A 22,161-nucleotide genomic window follows, 5' to 3' on the forward strand; every position below is an offset into this window, starting at 1 on the left:
GCTTCTAAAATAAGTAGGCACCTGCAAGCAGTCATGCATGAGCAGCAGATTCCATGGATGGTAATTGGTATTAATAGGGTTATGTATGCACTTAAGTGAATGTTTCTGTTCAAGTAAAGTCCTTACAAAATGTTTGTAATGATTAAAGACATTGATTTCAATCACTACTATTTCTTATATTCTTATGGCGTGTTCCATATCCAATACATTTGTGGCTCAGTCAATTTTCATGGAGAAGAAGGAGAATAATATCGTTGTATATATATATATATATAAATAAATTTAAAGTGCTTTACTTTATTATTCTATATATATTTAGTAACATATGCAAACATAGTGAGACTATTTTCTGACATATTTATATTTATTCTGAATATGAACTACCACACTAGATCCTAAGCAATAAATAAAATAAATAGAGGAGAACTTTTCCTGTATTTGATGTTACTGGACATGACACCAAGGTTTAGGGCTGTGCATTAGAAACAATTATATCTATGTGGCAGATCTGTATAACAGGGTAATAAAAATAAAGGAATCTATTTGCACATCTATAACAACAGTTGTCTAACTGTCGTTACAGATGGTGTTCTCCCTTAAATACAATCCATAGGCTTCAACAAAACATTGTCCCTAATAGCCAAGGTATCATAAAGGCATTATAAAACATGGTAGATGAACTGTTTGAGGGAAACATTTCCCATACTGTACTTGAAAAAGATCTAGAGCAATGTTGTCCAACCCGAAGCCCACGGGCCACATGCGGCCCAGCACGCCTGTAAATGTGGCCCAGCAGGAGTTTTGGTTGTGGCAAGGGGGCAGCCCTGTTAATGGAAAAAAAAATCCTGCAAAAAAAAGAAAAGAAAATACTTACCTTGCGGTCACGTCAGCTGGTATTCCGGCTCCCTCCCTTGTCTCCTCCTCCGTGTGGTGCTCGCAGTGAATGTCGACATCATGCCCAACATCCATTGCGGAGCGCAGCACAGAGGAGACACCCGTGCGAGAAGAACAATCAGCAGCACAGAATTGGAGAAAAGAAGAGAAGAGGACAGGAGAACAAGCCGATTAAAAGGTAAGTTAAGGGGGATTTTTTTTATTATTTCAAGGGACGCTGACCAGTGAATAAAAGTCACCTGGTCCTGGAGCATCATGGACCTTATCTCCCTGCTACATACTTCTACTTGTATTACTAATGGGGATTTATATATTATTCTCTTTCGCCCATTAAAAGTTGTTATCCCTTAACTAACATAGTGGTGTAATTAGCAAAACAGGTCACAATTTGGGGTCACAGTGGTGTATATGTCAGGTACCGCAGGCCTGGTCAGGGCACCCTGATATACAATGCCTGGCTTAAATATACTTTATTGATATTGCATCAAAACAATATAAAAAGTGATTATAGTATAATAACTAGAGGATTTTTTGAACAGGGCGATTGAAAGATAAGTATAGGGGGATTTGAAAAAAAAGTGATATATATATATATATATATATATATCACTTTTTTCTCATATATATATATATATATATATATATATATAAATATATATGTTAACTATGTTTTCTATGGTTTTTTGGATGATCAGCTATCGTTATTGTTAGTGTATCTTATGTGCGGCCCAAACCAACTCGTCATCTTCCAATGCGGCCCAGGGAAGCTAAAAGGTTGGACACCACTGATCTAGAGATACTACTGCTCCTCCAAGGACCCCAACGCATTTAATGGGGTAGGGGTGGTAAACTTCACGGTAAGGATAATAGCACATTTTCACAAGACACACACACACACCAGTTAAAGGGGGTAAGCCACTTGGCATGTTATTTAAAAGGCCATGTAATTTAGTGGCCTGTAACTTGATAAGTAGTGGATGACGTGTAATAAGTTCAATTTCTGTGAACGATGGTGAGGTGGAGATTTATTTAACCGCAAGATGTAGAAAATTCACAGAATAATGTGGCTTTAAAAGATGCGCCACCCTTATTTATACTCTTGCACACAACCTGGTACAAGAAATCCTATACAGGGGACATAGAAATGGAAAAAAGTAACACTTCCTAAGTGCACATTCTGGACCATAACTTGGGCCCTGAATCTAAAGAAGGTGAAGTAGCAAAATGTGTTCTTGACTGCCTAGTTCTGTACCCATGGAGGGCTCTTCTAAAACATATCTGCGGCCTAACTTGTTCCCCAGTGATTTTTAAACCTCGGGAGGATGTATCGCAAATCTGGAACATAACCATCATGACCAAACTTAATGACATTTCTGGAGGGCTAACCTACATTTGTATGTGAAGCTATTATGTTGAACAGTGTTACTGACCAACAGCACCCAGTCCTGGAAACGCTGGGGTTGATCTGCCATCCATGGTTTGCCTATGACCACCTTAATCAGAGAGGTTAGGTTAAATACATATTTAAATAAACAGCCTCCCAACCTCTCCGCCAGATCCAAACCGAAAAAGCATACTTACCACTAAGGGAAGGAACCTCCACTCCAGATTTGTGCATTTCTTCCCAAACAGATGTTCAAAGACTAAGAATGCTCCCAAAGCATATGTAGAAAACAACCAGCAGGGTAACTGCACCTAGGGCAGGCTGCCGAAGCTCGTCTGCCCATTTGAAACAGCTGGAGTATAGTGAGGTACACTCTATAGGACATACACATGGATTTGTTGAAATCTGATTCACACAGGGTAACATTTTTGGTCCCACTCCTCATTTGAAAAACATCATCATCATTTATTTATATAGCGCCAGCAAATTCCGTAGCACTTTACAATTGGGAACAAACAGTAATAACACAATACTGGGTAATACATACAGACAGAGGTAAGAGGGCCCTGCTCACATGCTTACAATCTATGGGACATCCCACTTTATCCTCCCACCTACATCATAAGGCTGCAAGGCCATCTGAATGTACTAATGAACAAAGAAATGCATAAATGAATGAGATCTGTTTGCGAGAAGCCAATTTCTGGAGTAAAATCTTGAGTGGGACATCACTAATCATAGGGTCTCCTTAAAAGGATTCCCTGGGCGTGGTGCAGCTTAAAATTTCTCTAAAAAAATTGTTTAACAACATTATTGGCTTTAAAGGATAACTCTACCCAAAACTGATAATCCAGTTTAGACTGGAGTGCAATAAGTTAAACATTAATGCGAATATCTCTTACCTGTTTTCCAGTGTTCTAAACAATCCGACTGACCCCCCTGACATCTGCTGCTGTCCCGTGATGCTCTCCATGCTCCTGCAGACAGTGTGGCTTCAATGGACAACTCACGGTCTTCAGGAGAAAAGTATAAATGTCACATCAAAGTGCACCCACTATAGAATCACCCATTTCTTTAAAGCTTTTTAGATTTTCTCTTAAACTACTCCTCTGTAACATTTTTGGAGAGTGAAAATGGCCATTCGCCTCTCCGTCACTTATCTTATTTTAGTAATCTTACTTTGCAATATGAAATCCAGTTTCTACACTGCTCAGCAAAAGTATGCGCACTGATGCTCAATTCACAATTCAAGCCACACATCATTGGTAACAACTATGTTTTGCTTAAACATAAATCATTCACACTCTAGATTATACTGTTTATTTTTAAGCGCGAATCAGCTCTTCATAAAATAGGGTACACTTTTATTCTTGTTTATTAGTCAGCCATTTATCTAACAATGTGATTAAAGACTTGAGGTTTACAAAAATAAAACATGTAATGCCCTGGCATGTGAAATGCCATCTGGACGGTGGAGTCTTGAGGAATTCATGCAGCTAAGGATCACATCCTAACTAGATAAATAGATGATGTCTTCACTTATGACATTAATGCTGGAGGCTTTGCAGACCGTGGCAGCATAACATCTGTCTGAAGACATTCCATAGGTGAGGAGGAACACAGCACACTGATAAACACAGCAGATCATATATATGCGTACAAGTAAAAGCATTTGGAAATGTTGAGAATCCAGCTCCCTCTTAATGATAATAACATTTTTTAAGGTTTGAGGTGCATTTGTTTTGTTTTTCAATATTTATTTTATATTATTTTTCTTGGGAGACAGAGAGCTTTCTTCTGGTGTCATATTGGAATGAATGTATTTTTATTTTACATGTATTCTATAGGAAAATGTTGGCAGAATTTAGGAAAAATGCAAGATTCTCTTTTTTGTAACTTTGACACAATTAATACAAGTACATTAATTTCCCTAAAAATTCACTTAGGTCTCCTGAGTATAAAAATCTTAATTATGTGTAGATTGTTTTAAATTTGTCAGAGGGATAGGACTGTAAGCAAGTATGTATTTTTATTTTGGTCATTTTATTTATTTATTTACTTTTGCAATTTTTTTCTTTTGCAACCACAAAATAAATCAGTGTCAACTGGCTGTAATAAAGCTAGTTACATGGATCTATGGTGCAGAATATAACAGACAGAATTTGGATCTTATAGGCAGAATGTCCTGCACAGCCCTTCTGAGATCACAGGATTTCCTCACTGTTTTCTGCCTGTTGTTCTAAACTCGTGGTGTTAGAGTAATGAGCAGGCCCGGCGCTCCCATTAGGCAAGGTTAGGCACTTGCCTAGGGCGCCGGGCTCTGGAGGGTACCTGGAGGGCGCCACAGTATTCTAAAATACTTTAAAACTGTGCGGCGACCGCTGACCATACCTGTCACGGCCGCCGCACAGCATTCAGATGGACAGGGAGGGGGGGAAGAGGCTATTTTGTCACCACCGCCGCCTCTCTGCTCCGTCTCCTCCCCTCCACTTACTAGTGTCAGTGAGGCGGCGGTGGTGAGACAAGGTAAGGAGAGGAGGGAGGAGGGAGGAGGGAGGCGATTTTTTAAAAATGCCTAGGGCGCCGTGGACCCTAGGACCGGCCCTGGTAATGAGGCCACCAGTCTTTTACAATAGGCAGTCGGCAAGTAATGAAGATTTGGCGTAATCTCAATAACATCCACAAATATGACTAAACAAGTTGTTTTTGATTCACTCACAGGCCATAACTACATATATGTGGGCCCCATAGCAACACTTTTTGAAGGGCCTCCATGTTCCATCCAAAGGTGAAAGAAAGCATCCATAGGGCTTTGACAGGAACGTCGGGCCCCACCAGCTGTGGCCCCATAGCAGCAGCACCCCCTGCTACTCTGGTAAATCTTTTTGTTGGCTCATTTATTCCACCATAGAATGAGTGATGACACGTAAGTGGATGGGGTATTATGTATGTGTAAATATAAAGACAAGAAACATCATTACTAACAGTTGCATCTCATTGACAGAACTCTGAATGTGGCATTATAATTGCTGATTTGGCCTCAACTCATTATGTATTAATAAGTACCTTAGGGGGGAAATTAATTATATTTTATGATTTATATTTTGCTGGCCACTGGAAGTGTAGGGTGAATGTCACACTGGTGCTTTGTCCACCTGTGTATTTTAATTTTAGGAATCCAGTGTTATCCATCCATGGTGTGGGTACATAATAGTCAGTGTAAGGGACAAGTTTGTGGCACACAAGTGCTAACACACTCTAGGAGGATTGCCTTGGGGGGGGCACAAAGCAGTCATTACCCTTCTACACTGCTAGTAAAGAGATTCAGTAGATACTGTAGTAATGTTAAAGAACGATGGCTCTTGTACTAATTACTGTGCACTTACAAACACAAGGTGGAGTCCGTAGAACAGCCCGTTTCTACATCTAAATATTATGGCAGTTGTGCCACTGGAGTACTGTACAAATGTTGGGTCTGATTGATCGAGCCACGCCTACTGAGCGCAACCTGCGTTCAGCATTACATGCATGTATTTAGGCTGTGTGCACTTCCAGATTCATTAAGGCACAGATAACAAACTACGTGCGCTGTTGTAGTCGGGTTTAGGTCTGCTGTGCTCTACTACATAAGACGCTGCCGGATACGGCCAATACCTATGTGGATTATAAATCTGCAATAGAACGCACAGAAAAAAATATATAGTATTAATGTCACCAGTTAATAATATAGGCATTAGTGATAAAACAGTTTAAAAAAAAGTTGTTTTTTTTATGAATTTTCCCCCATAAAATATATTTATTAGGATGTTCTTAATGTGTACTGAGCAAAAAATAAATTTTTACAGTTGTTCTTTATTCGAGATGAGACTGTCATCCCTACTGATCAGGTCTAGCCCTGTAGCTGGAGCAAGAAATAAGGCAGAAAAATAAGTTACTTTGAGATGGCCAGAGCTGGATTTGGACTTGGCTGTGTGCGCTATAGTTTGGCACGCCCTTACTGTACATTGACTGCGGCAAAACCCCTCTTCCCCATCCAGTTTAACTCCCCGAAATTGTAGGCTGTAGTTAGTGTCCTTTATGTTCAAAGACAGACAGGGCTGCGTTCATGGCTTGGATCTGGGCATGTAGAGTGTGATTTTGTGTACAATACGCTCAAAATCAGCAAATACATGCCTTGGTGTATCAGACCGATAGTGTTCATGTTTGTACACTATAGTATATCAGTTGACAGGAGGAAATCATGAACAACCACGACAAAAATCAGAACCAGGTCTAAAATATTTCCAATTGTCCACTCCATAGGTAAAGGAGTGTTGGCACACAGACAGCATAGTGTCAGAATGAATTATGCAACGATAGTGTTCACAAATAAATCCAGTTATGGGGACAAAACAGAAATATATTTTATGGACCATACATATTTTATATTCTACATACACACAATAATCTATAATAAACTACTTATACTCAGACCCTACAGGAAAACCTATTGCAATCTTAATGACCAGTCATAGCTTGAGAGTGCGGATCTGGAGCCAGGAGCAGAATTACATGAGACGTTATGACTGCTATAGGTCGCCTACATAGTAGGGTAGTCCGGTGTCGTGAGGACTCATTCTCAACACTGTCATCAGGTCATCAAACATCAGGCCTCAAGAAACATCATCAGGTCAGGGACTGAAGATTCCTTTAATCATGCACAGGTGAATGAATCCATTCTATTTAATGAATGAATTAAATTAATTAATTTAATTACTTTAATTAATTTTATGCAATATGCTCCCATACAGGGAACTGCTGGGGTGTTCAAGAATCAAATTTGAGGAACTCTCTTCTGAAACACAGTTTACAAAAAATGCCGCAGCGCTGACACATACCCCAGACATAACACAGACACCGTTTTCATTCCCGCACAAAGTGTTGGCTATAGGTACCATTGTATCCAATAAAATGTTTGCATTGCCAGTTTTAGTTTAGTAAGCATTATCTGTAGATTACACTTCATCATGTTGTTTTGTGATATTTGCCAATAAATGAAATCTAAATCTAATTGTGTCATATATAAGGTTGTTAATTATTCACATGAATAATTGATAATGTAGCATCAGTACAAAATGGGAAGAAAAGATTTGCATCTAATATCCGTAGTTACTAACACTTGTGAATTACCACTGCTGCCTACAGCCCCTAACGTACAAGGACAGTCTCTAGACACCAGTCTCTGATAACATCTCTCATACTCTATAATACCACTGGTTGATAATGTCAGTATCTCTTCACAGTGTATGCAAACATGTATTACAGATTATTATTAAAATACAGCACCATTGCATTCTGACTATGTACAAAGGTGAAGTTGTGGTGTATAGTCATTTATCTACATAACAATCTGTATGGCTGCAACACCCAAACAACAACGTGTGCTATCGATTTTATTCTGATACTGGCAACTTGATTTGCCCCAAATACATTATTTTAAAATGCACCCCTTAGGGTACACTGATTTATATTCTCAATATAACACAAAATAGTGTCTAGAAACAGCAGTCTGTCCAATGATCAAGAGTTAGACAATCTTGCAGAACTTGATACGTGGTGCATATTGGTAGAAATCTATAGCAGCAATAATTATAAGCAGAGGAAAGGAGATGGATTTCATAAAAGGCCTGGGAAAACTAGAGATCCAGCCTGTGAAAATAGATGTGCCAGCCTGAGCATTCAACACACCATCTGTCCCTCTGCAGCCGCAGTGACAGCCAGCTTTTGTTTCATGCACAGGCTGGGAGGGGCTGACAAGGCATCACATACACACTCCCAATCCCACCCCTCCTCTCCGTGCCACCTATATAACAAGGTTAATACCCCACCTGAGGTGCAACCAACGGGGGGAGGGCATTATTGGATGCCAAAGCCTTTTTTAAAATGATTGCTTGCCACTCCCACCTGATGTGAGGCAGCTAATTATTAATTTTGTTAATTACGATATCATGTATGCCTGCAGCAAGGCTGTCACTTAAAAACATATTAAACTAAGTGTATGTGGTGGTGTGGGTAAGCAATGCAGAGCTCTAAAAAGAATGCAGATTGGAGATTAAAATAAATAGTATGATAAGGTTGCAATTAAGTGTTTATTATTTTTAGTGAACTTGTATTTTTCATAAATTAAAAGCGTATAAACAATAAAAGCAAAAAAGCTTAAATGAGACTATTAACAATTGTCATCTAGTTAGTGATTTAAATGGCCTCTTCATTCTCCCAATGCATACCTCCAAACAATTCAAAATCCTTAATCAGGACATAGTTACGATAGTGGTGTGACCATGGGGCATATTTAAGAAAGCACGATAGTGCTTTTACCGGGTAATTAAGGTGCCTCCGTGTCCTCCGCAAATTTATTAAGGGTGCATCACAGCAGATATCATGGATATCTGCTGCTTTGCACTCCTCTTCGTTTTTGGGAGAAGTCACCATTCAACAGTATGGTGACTGCTCCCAGCTGCAATCTAACAAGTTCCGAAAAAACATTTTTTTCGGAAACTTGTCTTGATAATGTACGCCAGCTGAAGCTGGTGTACATTATCAGAAATGAAAAAACCCAATGCTGTCAGCTCTGCTCCGAAGAGCAGAGCCGGACAGTGCATGTGTGGAGGGATCACATGATCCATCCCTGTCACTCACCGCTCGCAGAATTGCAGACAGACCGGGATCTTTGTGGAACTGCACATGCGCAATGGAAAGAAGAAGAGGAACGAAGATGACATGGAGGAGATCCTAGAGACAGTGCGTCCCGAAGAGGGAGGTAAGTGTGATTTTTTTATCACAGAAACAGCAGTTTTTCGGAACTGCTGTTTCTGTGTTCCATTTTTAATAAATTTGAGAAATAGATCAATCCTTATCCATGCGATAAGTATTGATAACTATTTCTCATTTCTGCCGATCAATGATAAATGTGCCCCCAAGTCACAATGGCCATATATATCCCGCTCGAGATATCTGACAGTAATCAGACCACAGGACGTTTACAATGGAGTGAGAGGAAGTGTGGGATTGGTCCAAAGTTGCACCCAGCAAGTCATGTGACACATTAACCTTGACAGTATGCCCTCCCCTTCCCAATTTAAAATCTTCCAAGGAATAAATCGCCAAGCCCAGATTATGTATTTTGCCCTCCTCACAACACTTCTGCAGTGGCTCTCCCATTCATTTTGCCATTTAGCCCCATTGTGTCAGCATCCACCACTAGATTTCCTCCAATGTGTATGGGTTTGCAGACCAAGATATAGGGGCACATTTATCATTGATCGGCAGAAATGAGAAATAGTTATCAATCCTTATCGCATGGAACACAGAAACAGCAGTTCCGAAAAACTGCTGTTTCTGTGATAAAAAAAAATGCGCTTTCCAGCTCTGCTCTTCGGAGCAGAGCTGACATCATTGGGTTTTTTCATTTCTGATAATGTACGCCAGCTTCAGCTGGCGTATATTATCAAGACAAGTTTCCGAAAAAAATGTTTTTTCGGAACTTGCTAGATTGCAGCTGGGAGCAGTCACCAGGGCCGTAACTAGGGCTGTGCGACAGGGGCGAGCGCCCAGGGCGCAACGCTGAAGGGGGGCACAATTTAGGAATATTTTAGATTAATTTGGTTAAAATTGAGGGCTAGGGGGGCGGCATTTGTCTTTCTCGCCCAGGGCACTAGCATTCTAAGTTACGGCTCTGGCAGTCACCATACTGTTGAATGGTGACTGCTCACAAAAAAGAAGAGGAGTGCAAAGCAGCAGATATCCATGATATCTGCTGCAATGCATTCTTAATAAATTTGCGGAGGACACGGAGGCACCTTAATTACCCGGTAAAAGCACTATCGTACTTTCTTAAATATGCCCCATAGTCATTTGTAGAGATTGCACTTGCTGATGGGGGGAGTTTTGTGGTGTGAGAGTGTTCCTTGCTAAATATGAAATAGTCACACTGGTGCACCTAGTTTTGCAGATCCGTGCAAAAATTAGATTTTATTTTCCAGAGCAAGATTATTGAAATGAGATAAATAGAAAAACATTTTTAGGAGCATTCCTCGCTCAACGGAAGGGTGCATAGCCATTTCCACTGGATAAAACTACTTGATTTTTGCTCCAGCTGAGACAACAAGGTTGAACTTGTATCGCTGCTTGTCACTGTGCCCAAAAAATACTTATAGCTGCAATTTATCTAAAAACGATTGCTTGGGCCCCCCTGCTATACTATCCTGTAGATATATGTATGTCAGCTGTTAAATTCTATATATATTTAATTATTTAAGTAAAGAATAGATAAAATTATTAAAAGAAATAAAAAAATATTTAAACGTCATTAAATTTTAAGAGATGCTTATTCAAAGAATAAAAATATTTTTTCAATGATTTTCATCCTGAGATGGCGGTAGCAGAACAAGTATAGAAGGTGTATATAGGTGCAGCAACAAAACTTGATCTTCTCTATTACTGTTGCTGATAACTCTTACAGCATGTACTCTTTACGAAGAGTAAAAACTCTGATTGTCGATGAAAGTATCCATTTCAACAGCAAGAGTACCATTCAACATTAGATAAATCAGCCCCTTTGTTCTGTTCTAGACTAACACAAATCTGTGCACGCAGTGTAAATGTCATAAATATTTTCTTCCATTCTTCCTAAGATGCTAAGAGGGGATGATTCAGCAACAAAAAGAAATAGTGTAAGACAGTTGCTAGATATGGTGTAAAAAAATCCCTTATTATATAATCATTCATGACATTTGGCCCACTAATTTATTCATAAAATAATTTGGCCCCCATAAGATCATTAATAATAATTTTTGCCCCTGTAAACAAGAAATCATTGTTACCCTCATAATTTTTCTCGTGCCTCCTATTATGTTAACATTGGCCAGCAGTGAAAAGCTGATGTGTTTGCTAATCTCGACCAATCCAAAGCAGCGTGTTGAATCTGGAGATTTTCACAACAATCTCGGGGAGTTTGCAAAATCACAGCTTCATACATATGGAGACTTGTACTGTTAAAGTGAACAAACATCAGAACGGCGATTTGTAGCATGGTGATTTTGGTAAATTCCCTTTACTGGCGATTTACTATCAACTCGCACTTTCATACATCACGAGTTTAAACTCACCTGAGAAAATCACTGAAAAACTCAAATCGCAGCTTGACACTTTTTCCCCCAGGTATGTTATAATTTATACTAGTAGATTGGTATAGCAAGATCTAAATGATCTGTTTATGATCTGCTAGACAACTTCCGATTTCACTTTCATCTTTTCTACTGACATCTTATCCTTTTCTTAAATTCAACATCATTAATTACCTTAAATCTATCTCAACCTGGATATCATCAAGTGTCTTCAAATGATCTCTTTCTAATGTTGAATTAACAATTTTCCACCCTTCATGCTGTCTGTGGCTCCTTAATTCTTTTCATCCTGCCCTCGTAGCATTGACTTTATAAAATGATTATACTAAATGCACTATTAGCAGCAGTAAACATTTTCCAGAGATTATAGATATTACTCCACAGGAAAAGTCTTATCTATACGAAATATTCTTACAGATTAGCTTTCCTGGATAGAGATTGCTTCTTCATTAAAGTGTAACTTCAACATTACTAATGCTTTCAAGGTAAGTCCCCTTCCCACCCAAGCTGTAAAATGCTGGGAATATTGCCCATTAACCCATAGTTATCTGCTAGGTACTCGGTTCTGCTGGCACTCTTCTTCAGGACTCAGTGTCAGTGCATGTCCTGTCAGTATGTTATGGAAACTGATTGGATGAGCAGAACTTTTATTTGTTGGATTGGGGCTTAATTTTAGCTCATTAGTAATTATCATTCTCCTTCATCCTGATAAATCATCACATTCCATGAGTACTTCCCATAACCAGGTGCAGATTGGTACTGAAATAAAATCAAAGGGCTAGGTTATTGTGGGGTTGTTATATTATCCTCATCTGTCTTGATGACTATTTTAGTAACACATTCAGGCTTATCAGCAGCTAGAGCACTTCAGCAACAAATTTAGGACCAGTATAAATTAGCTAAATATCCTTAGCAATTATATCCTCTTTGTAGCACTTTACCTTAGCCTTTTTCACAATGACTTTTTCAGGGCTTCTTTTTGAATTGCCTATAAAGAAGACACAACATGACTGAGCAAGAAATAAACAGGTGAATTTATATTGGAAAAGTCACACGGTAAGTTGAACGTGAGGTTTGGTTGAGGTAGTTAGTGTGATTGGTGCTCTGACAGAATCATTGCAGCATGGCGGATAGTAAAGAAGTGCTGACCCACTACAGCATTTTTTATTAGTGAATGCTAATTTGGGTCTGTCAGGGGTAAGTATGGCTCTCATCAGTGCCTGATTAAGGGTTGAGGCCGCCATAGGCTAATACGCTCCTAGCGCCCCCCTTACCTTCCACACCAGATCAATACACGGTAGGAAAAAACAAAGTCACCCTTAATTTAAAATCTGGCTTCCTTTTAGAGATGCTCGAGCTTAGTTTTCTGAAAAAAGAGCCCACGCGAACTTAGGGGATCCGAGTAGGCTCGCAAGCCAGCTCAGTACTTTTGCACATCCTCAGATATGAATCGAAGCAAAACGTCATTGTTGTGTTGTCGGATCTCACGGATTTTGCATTCCATAAATACCTCCATCCACAGGAGATTGAGCACCATTGCTCACACAGAAACAAAGTTAGCAGTGCTCTTGTCACTCTCCATTCTCCAGTGACATTGCTTAGTGCCATTGCTCACACAGAAACAGGGGTAGCCGTGTTCTTGTCACTCTCCATTCTCCGTGACATTGCTTAGTGCCTTTGCTCACACAGAAAAAGGGTTAGCAGTGCTCTTGTCACTCTCCATTCTCCAGTGACATTGCTTAGTGCCATTGCTCACACAGAAACAGAGTTAGCAGTGCTCTTGTCACTCTCCATTCTCCAGTGACATTGCTTAGTGCCATTGCTCACACAGAAACAGGGGTAGCCGTGTTCTTGTCACTCTCCATTCTCCGTGACATTGCTTAGTGCCTTTGCTCACACAGAAAAAGGGTTAGCAGTGCTCTTGTCACTCTCCATTCTCCAGTGACATTGCTTAGTGCCATTGCTCACACAGAAACAGGGGTAGCCGTGTTCTTGTCACTCTCCATTCTCCGTGACATTGCTTAGTGCCTTTGCTCACACAGAAAAAGGGTTAGCAGTGCTCTTGTCACTCTCCATTCTCCAGTGACATTGCTCAGTGCCATTGCTCACACAGAAACAGAGTTAGCAGTGCTCTTGTCACTCTCCATTCTCCAGTGACATTGCTTAGTGCCATTGCTCACACAGAAACAGGGGTAGCCGTGTTCTTGTCACTCTCCATTCTCCGTGACATTGCTTAGTGCCTTTGCTCACACAGAAAAAGGGTTAGCAGTGCTCTTGTCACTCTCCATTCTCCAGTGACATTGCTTAGTGCCATTGCTCACACAGAAACAGGGGTAGCCGTGTTCTTGTCACTCTCCATTCTCCGTGACATTGCTCAGTGCCATTGCTCATACATAAACAGGAGGGGTAGCAGTGTTCTTGTCACTTGACAAAAATTCAGTGGAAGTGACTGGAAATTAATGTTATTGAGGTTAATAATAATGTAGGAGCAAAAAAAGAGCCAAATTATGTGATTTTAGAAAAAAAAATAGGGATTTTAGGAAAAAATATGGATCCAAACCAAAACCAAAACACAAAGTTAATCCAGATCCAAAACCAAAACCAAAACACGGGGGTCAGTGAACATCTCTACTTCCTTCACATAGCAATTCCCTGAAACTGATCTGGGGATGAAGTACTATTAGGTCAATATGCAAACAGCCAGTCAGTAGCGTCTAGACAGTGCGGACATGGTCGCCATCATTATCATCACGTATGTTTCCACTACCCCTACAGCACCCGCAAGAGATATGCCCCATAAGATATGTATCTGGGGGGTGTAGTCCAGTTAGCAGACAGGGTAGGGTAGCTTCAGTTAGCCGCACTGTTCTAAAGAACAACGCGGCCCGCGCATTATTATCGTTACTACGGTAATAGCTGCGCATTATTGTCGTTACTACGGTAATAGCTGCGCATTATTGTCGTTACTACGGTAATAGCTGCGCATTATTGTCGTTACTACGGTAATAGCTGCGCATTATTGTCGTTACTACGGTAATAGCTGCGCATTATTGTCGTTACTACGGTAATAGCTGTGCATTATTGTTGTTACTACGGTAATAGCTGCGCATTATTGTTGTTACTACGGTAATAGTTGTGTGTTATTACCGTTACTACGGTAGTTTCTCCGCTGATTTTTGCTCACAGCTCTGTGAGCTCTGAGCAAATATCCGTGGACAAATTACCGTAGTAATGATATAGGAATGTACTGTATTTATATAACTAGGGAGCCAAAAGAGACAATAGTAAATTCTAGCAGGATAGGAGGATATATTTAGACAATACTACGTGTAAATCAATAAATTTCAATCTCATTGGTCGCAAAAAAGTAATTGAACTATTAATTCTTGGTCTTTATGTCATAGCTGCACAGTACAGGTGCATCTTGCACAGCAGTTTGAAGTGTGTGTGTGTTTGTGTATATATCATGGTGAGCAGGGGGTGTTTCAATCCCAAGCTGTACATGAAAGCATAGTTCCCAAATCACACTCACTCCCACTGGGAATAGGATACTGCCATAGCCTGTGGGCACCAATTAAAAAACCATTACAGTGAACGGTAAAAGGCGACAAGGCTCCCACCAGCCTCTTGTGCAACAAACAGTCTGGACCTCACTATGTAACAATGCAAATTTATGAAAGGAAATCTTAGGTGAGACTCATTCTCATTCATACTATATGTTAATGCTAAACATTCCGAACCTCACTGTATCTTTTGACAGTAAAGCTGTTAATATTTAAAACAAAAATCTTTGTAAATATCTAACAAGTAAACAGATCTCACAGCTTTAGGGCTCTAATCCACTGGTGTTTTTGTACATGCGTTTTACTAGCATTTGTAACAAATAAAAAAATTATATGTTAAAATATAACATAGTATCATGTAAAAGTCTTAAATTATACAGTATATATCAACAAAGAGGAACAACCTCGTGAGATTGAAGTAAAATTATAACTATTATTGTCTCCAATCCAACTTACTGTTTAGCATAAAAAATCGGCAAGATTTAAATTTTAGTATTCAATATCCTATCCATAACTTTCTTTACACCACGGAAGGAAATCAGAATCATCTGTATAATGTCCCAGAAAGCATCTTGCTAATGGTGACACCATTTTATAGGTAAGTGATCCCCTCTGCGCATTACAAAGTTGTCCTAAATAAAACTAGCTCCAGCTGTAAAAGACGTACTGCAAAATATGCAATTGTCATGTTTTTCATATTTGAAATGTCAGATGGGTATATCAGGAAAGGTAAATAAAATAAAGTAGATGATGAAAGTGGGAATTATGATGGGAGATTGGTAGAAAGAGGAAAGTCATATTGTAGATCAGGGATTAGAATATGTTAAAGAGGTTTACATGGTGTTCAAAACTTTAGGAAGTTTTTGTATGTGTCTGTTATAAGGCTGTTTCCATTTCTTTTATATGAAAACTACCTATTTTTTACTATATGTTGGCAGTAAGGTAGACAATTCATTTATGTTTGGTGCTCCAATCCTATTGAGTAGAAGTTCTGAGTAGCGAAGATCTTCCTTGTTAATTGAAGAACAGTTACTGATGATGGAGAAACCTAGCAGACCAGCTTATATTATGGATATAAGTTGTAGCACATCATAGATGGTGTTATTGAGTTTGTCCCTATTTATCAATAATTGCAATTCTGTCCTGTTAATTAGCATCCCTTGATGTGTTTCGCAGACATAAGGGATGTCTTTTTAAATCTAAGTATAAAGTTATACCGGGACAGTGCAACAGATAACAGACTGTCCAGCGGTGACTGTATGGTACTCCCAATCTCTTCACCGCTTACTTACTGCAGAGGTGAAAGAAGGAAGTTCGGGTCCTGACCCGGTGTCTTTACATGCGTAGCCATAAGTTAGGACATGTGCAGAGATAGATCAATCAGTGGAGAGAGTAGAAGAAGGATCAGAAGATCGCTCTCCAGCAGTGCTTTAGTCATAGGCTAGAACTACTAACGCCATCGTCAAATGACAAGCTCAGAAAAGCCCCTATTGGATTTAAAGTGACCTGGGTGTTGCAACATCATGTTATCAGTGTAGCAGCTGAGGGATAGCGCTATCAGATTCTTATCATTTATTTACTCTTACATCAGCTAAAAAATAAATAAAAAATATTCAGTAGAAATCATATATAAGCTTTATTATATCTACATTTTTTTTTATTCAATCTACTTTTTTCTCCAGAAAATAAATAATTATCCTATATTACTAACAGCCCCATTCATTTTAAAATGAGTATTCTTTCTGTAACTGCCATCTCAGGACCAGGTTTCACATGATTTGTATGATGTACACAGGTTTAAACACGTGTATTTAGTGTCTATACTGTTATTACTTATACTAATATGCCGTAAAGGAACTATAACATGTAATGCACAACCTTCATGTGCTTTATTAATGCCTATACTGCACCATTGACATTAGTGAACTCAGACCAGGTACGATGAAGTACACCAAGCATGGATCAGCCCTCAGATGCTCTGATGTCTCAAATCCCATATTACAGCAGAGGCCCCATTTTTTCCTCTCTGGGGTGCAGAGCAGTGCTCAGGTGTGGTCTGCATTGGGATATTTCCTGTGAGGTCTAAATCTCTCCCCCTCGTGAACACAGCTATTGGTCTGGAGTTCTGCACTGAGTTTTAGAGAACTAGACAGATGGCTGAGAGTCAGCTTGGTCCCACCTGACCCCCCCCTCATAATAAAACACATACACACTTCTCTATTCCATGTAGACACCTTTGTATGCTATGTTTTCATGTAATTAATGGGAGGAATGTGTCTGTTATATAAAATGGCACTTTCTGGTAGGGATGAATTTACTGATGTAGCTTTGCTTGTATAAATTAATTCCTAAGTGTTCTGTCCTTACAGCGTGCTGTGCAGTTCACAATATAAATGAACATTTATGTTCAGTAGCACTAAGCACAGGGGGCCTGATTCATCAAGGGACGCAGTCTGAGTACAACATACGCTCAGTATTATACGTACGTATTTAGGCTTTGCACTCTCTCGAATTCTTCAAGGCACGGATCTCAAGGCACGTTGCTAGATAAATTTAGTAGGAAAGCCATTTACATAATGTAACAACTGGCGTGGCGTATCACTGTGTATAACTTCGGAAGTCTGTGTTCCACTACATGGCACACATATGTTTCAGTACGCTAGGCATTAGATTGCCTGCGTGTTATATGTAGGATGCCTGAGCTTACTTTGCAGGGAAGCTCTTAGGAGCTGATTTTGCATCATCTACCAGGGTTTTAGTTTTAATTGAATCCCGCATTATATATTACAGATGAAAGTTCCTTGATGTAGGTGACCAATACACATGGTCAATGGGTGTGTAGGGATGTATAATTTATGGCATTAAAAATTATGTTTACACTTGTGTCTGTGTTTTATTTACATGTTTTATCGAGACACTACAGGTCCCAGCATTCGCTTGGGTATGCTTGTGTATGTAGTACTACACGTGCCAACTTGCCCAGATACTTAATGGCAGCCTGGCCATCCTGAGGCCTGTAGTGCACCAGGCACAAAATACTGTGGTTTGGAGGGCCACATCTCACTAGGAAATGCAGCCCAGTCCTGACTACTCTGGGGTTGGTTGTCATTATGGCAGGGGGTGCCCATGCAGTGGGATTCCCTGATTGCCACTAGCCCAGGCAGGCAAAGTCTAGTGCCGGTAATAGTCAAATCGGAGTGAACCCACACACTACCCTTCCCCCCCCCCTCCCTATTTTTTGCTTGTACCTGTCAAGGCTAGCAGTACTACACTTAGTTAAGCTGCTTTTTTTTCTTGTTTTTTTTTTTACTTTGCCTGTAGAAATGTAATGATTTATGGCAATGTTGTGACTGTATCCAATATGATGATAATGGCATAATGGCCTTGAGCCAATAATAGAGTGTATGGATAGCGAATGATTACCTTGTTCATTACAGTAATAGGGATAGATGTTATAATTTTTTTTACAAGAAAATCCCTATAGACGAACACTAGTAAATAGTGACAGTGTTTGCATTCAAGCTTATACTTACCTTGAAGGGGTTAACTGTGGTTTCAGGGCCGACCAATGAATGTCTCATGGGAGGGTCTTGGGTTTCTTTATAAGTCCTCTCATTTCCTGGTTGCCTCATTCTGCTTTGCAAGATCCCACGCCTGGGCCAGTTTGATAGTTTTAATCTATTTTAATCTATTTTCATCTCGCCACAGAGCAGGCACAATTGGTAGGAAGGCACTGCGATCAGCGGCTGATACATATGGCACTATCATGATTGGCCAAAAGTCTCTGTCCTTTTTGACGCAACGGTAACTCTTGGCCCTTCAGTGGGGAGAGTCCTTGTCCGGCTTAGTGAGGGAGTGCATGTGAGTTTAGAGGGGGTGCAGTCACTCTGATGCCAGGTTAGCGCCGGCCAGGCATTAAAGGGTCATTTCCATTTTAAGTGAATGCACGGCCGTTCGCCATGTCCACGTTTTGGTTTTGAATCTGGATTTTATTTTATTTTTCTAAAATTGCTAAAAAATACTAAAATCACATAATTTGGCTCTTTTTTTGTTATTACATTATTATTAACCTCAATAACATTTATTGCCAGTCATGTCCAGTCAATTTTTTGTCAAGTGACAAGAACACTGCTACCCCTCCTGTTTCTGTCAGAGCAATGGCATGAGCAATGGCACTGGAGACTGGAGAGTGACAAAAACACTGTTACCCCTGTTTCTGTGTGATCAATGGCGCTGGATCTCCTGGGGAGTGAGGTACTTATGGAATCCAAAACCTGTGAGATCCAATGATGCTACAATGATGTTTTGCCTCGATTCAGATCCAAGGAAGCGGGAAAGACTTAGATTGGCGATGTTTAGGGTGTTTGGTTTTCGGAAAGCCGAGCCTGAGTATCTCTACCTATCATATATGGATGTTCACTAAAGGACTGTCAGAGGAGCATACGCTGAGTCCATATTGGAGGCACTCAGCACATAATAAGAGTTGCCCAGGGCTGTGCAGAACATTTAATTGGCTGCTATCAATTTGTCCCTAGTTTCTCTCTCTCTGTATGTATGTTAGGGAATTTGGACTGTAAGCTCCATTGGGGCAGGGACTGATGTGAGTGAGTTCTCTGTACAGCACTGCAGAATTGGTGGCGCTATATAAATAGCTGATGATGATAATGATGATGTGCTCCACTTAAAAATACAGTCCCCAACTGGAGTGGATTGAGTGCACTCAACTCCCCCTTTACAATCAGAGCAGCATGAAGCGAGACCTACTTCCCGAATGTTTTGAATTGGGACAAAGTCCTGATAGTGCAGTACAGTCCCCCAAAATCAGAACTGCCCATCCAGAATCAGACAGTTGAGTGTACAACGCTCTCTCCTACCAATTCTTAAGCACTGTATTAAACTCATTTGCTGCTTGCCAGATCCTGAAATGTTGGGGGCCTCTTTGGTAAAGGAATCGGTAATATTCAACTCATGGAAATCCAAGCACTGAGTGAACCCTAGACTTCCACCCCCCCCCCCCCCAAACAAAACCTCAACATTAAATCAAAAGCATCCAGCTCAATAATTATGCTTCTTTCTCATCAACAAGCCCAAGCATTAAATTAATAGCATTTATATTCAATAACTAAGCCTCCTATCCCGCCCAAACCCACATTGACATTAAATTAGTAACAATTGCAAGTAATAAACAGGCAAGTTTTCCCCCAAGCAGTGTTAGCATTAAATGAATAGCCTCCATATTTAATAAAGGCCCCAAATTGCATTAATAGCTCCTACATACACCACATAACTTTAATAATACCTACCAGCCTCCACATATAATAAAAAGCAATTATGTAACATTAATATTCCACTACACATAACATTCACATTCCCACCTCCCATCAACTAGTACAAACTTATTCAACTTTTTCAAACCCGCAGCTCTGCGATCCTTCTAGTTTGCAGAGGCATCGCTAAAGGGGAAACAAATCGGAAAATAGATTTGCACCTTGAAGTGTGTTAGCAGACCATTTAGGAGCACCGATGTAAAACTAAAGTAATTTGCAGTAGTCATCCACTTTGGGTTATAAATAATTGCTAGCATGTTGTTGTGTACAGTGTGTATACAGTGTGTGTTGATTTCTTTTCTGGAAAGCTTGTGTTCAGTGTACAGCTCACCCTGTCCCTCTGTCTGACGAGCAGCTGTGTTTCTTTGCCTCTCCCCGATTGGCTCTATCTGATTTGTTTGTAGTAGAGATCAGAAGAAAAATGCAACTATTGACATATTTACCTTATATTAACATAGAGGCATGTTTCCTCCAAAAATTATGTATAGGTACTCCTCACTTAACGACCTACCCATTTATCGACCATTCGGATATATACGACCAGGCATTACGACCGGCACCCTGCAACTCATCAACAGGGGAAATTAGTGCGCTAATGACCTCTGCCCTTGCGACGAGACATACACGTACTACCCGCGTAGCGCAGGAAGCAAACCACACTAATAGAATACTTCCTGAAACCTACACCTAGGACCTCCACTCATACACCTACAGGTCCTTAGATATCTTGCCGTGATCTCCCTGGACCCTCTTTGTTATCATTTTTGCTGTTTGTACAGCTTTACTGTACACATGTTTATTTTCTGTAATGCAGAGCTATGCAAAGTAAAGCAAACTTATCAAAATACAGTTCTCTTTAGTCCATTTCTTTATTCAGAATCAATAAAAATGATTACAATTCATGTAGGTGCATATTACAGTACTGTACTCCCTTAGCAACCAATTCGCTTAACGACCTAGTCGTAGGAACGGAACTGGGTCGTTAAGTGAGGAATACCTGTATTTATTTGTAGGCAGACTAATAACACTAAGGAAAGGATCGCCTGACCACCTGACTATTCACAATTAAATTTGTGAAGAACTGAGGTTCTGCGACATCCAAACATGTAGGTTTTTCCAAAAGCTTTCATAATCGTCCATCCTTATGTATTTAAGCCAGTGTTACTTGTGTGACTTCAATTAGATGGAAAGTGATGATGAAATAGTTATCACAAAACAAAATAGATATTGTATGGGAACTACATATAACTACACTTATTATAGCCAGAATAGTAAAGCAATAAAATGACCACTCTGCATACTGTGAGCTGCTGAATTTCTTTAGACTAGATGAGCAAATAAATACATTTTAATTCATGTACACACCGGTCCCACCACAAATCCATTTTAGTGTCAGTGTTCTCTGAATATAAACATTGCGGCAGTCAGACCATGTGCATATATATATATTTCTGTGTCTGCCCATGACTGCATTGTCATTGTAGATTGCTACAAGAATCTGCATAAAGTTTAGTATTCTTCTTTCTAGTCTCTATATAAAACCTATGAAATACAGTGAGATGGGCTAATATTGGTTTCCATACCTTATGCCTATCTCCTCCCCTTCTTGCAATGACATAGCCCAGCAGGCCTAACGGGACACACAGAACAGATGGCCTGACTGCAACAGTTTGAGGAGGGGGCCGGGCTCACTGCCATCTGTTAGAGAAGAGGCACAGGTGACTGGGGGCTAGGTTCAGGGCAGGGGAAAGTTCTAGCTCAAATGCCAGAAGTTCATTTTGATTTTTTTTTAAATCCACTGACCCTTTGATGACTGGCTGCCCAGATGA

Source organism: Mixophyes fleayi, chromosome 2 (genome assembly GCF_038048845.1).
Source record: "Mixophyes fleayi isolate aMixFle1 chromosome 2, aMixFle1.hap1, whole genome shotgun sequence".
In the NCBI taxonomy this organism is placed as follows: Eukaryota; Metazoa; Chordata; class Amphibia; order Anura; family Limnodynastidae; genus Mixophyes; species Mixophyes fleayi.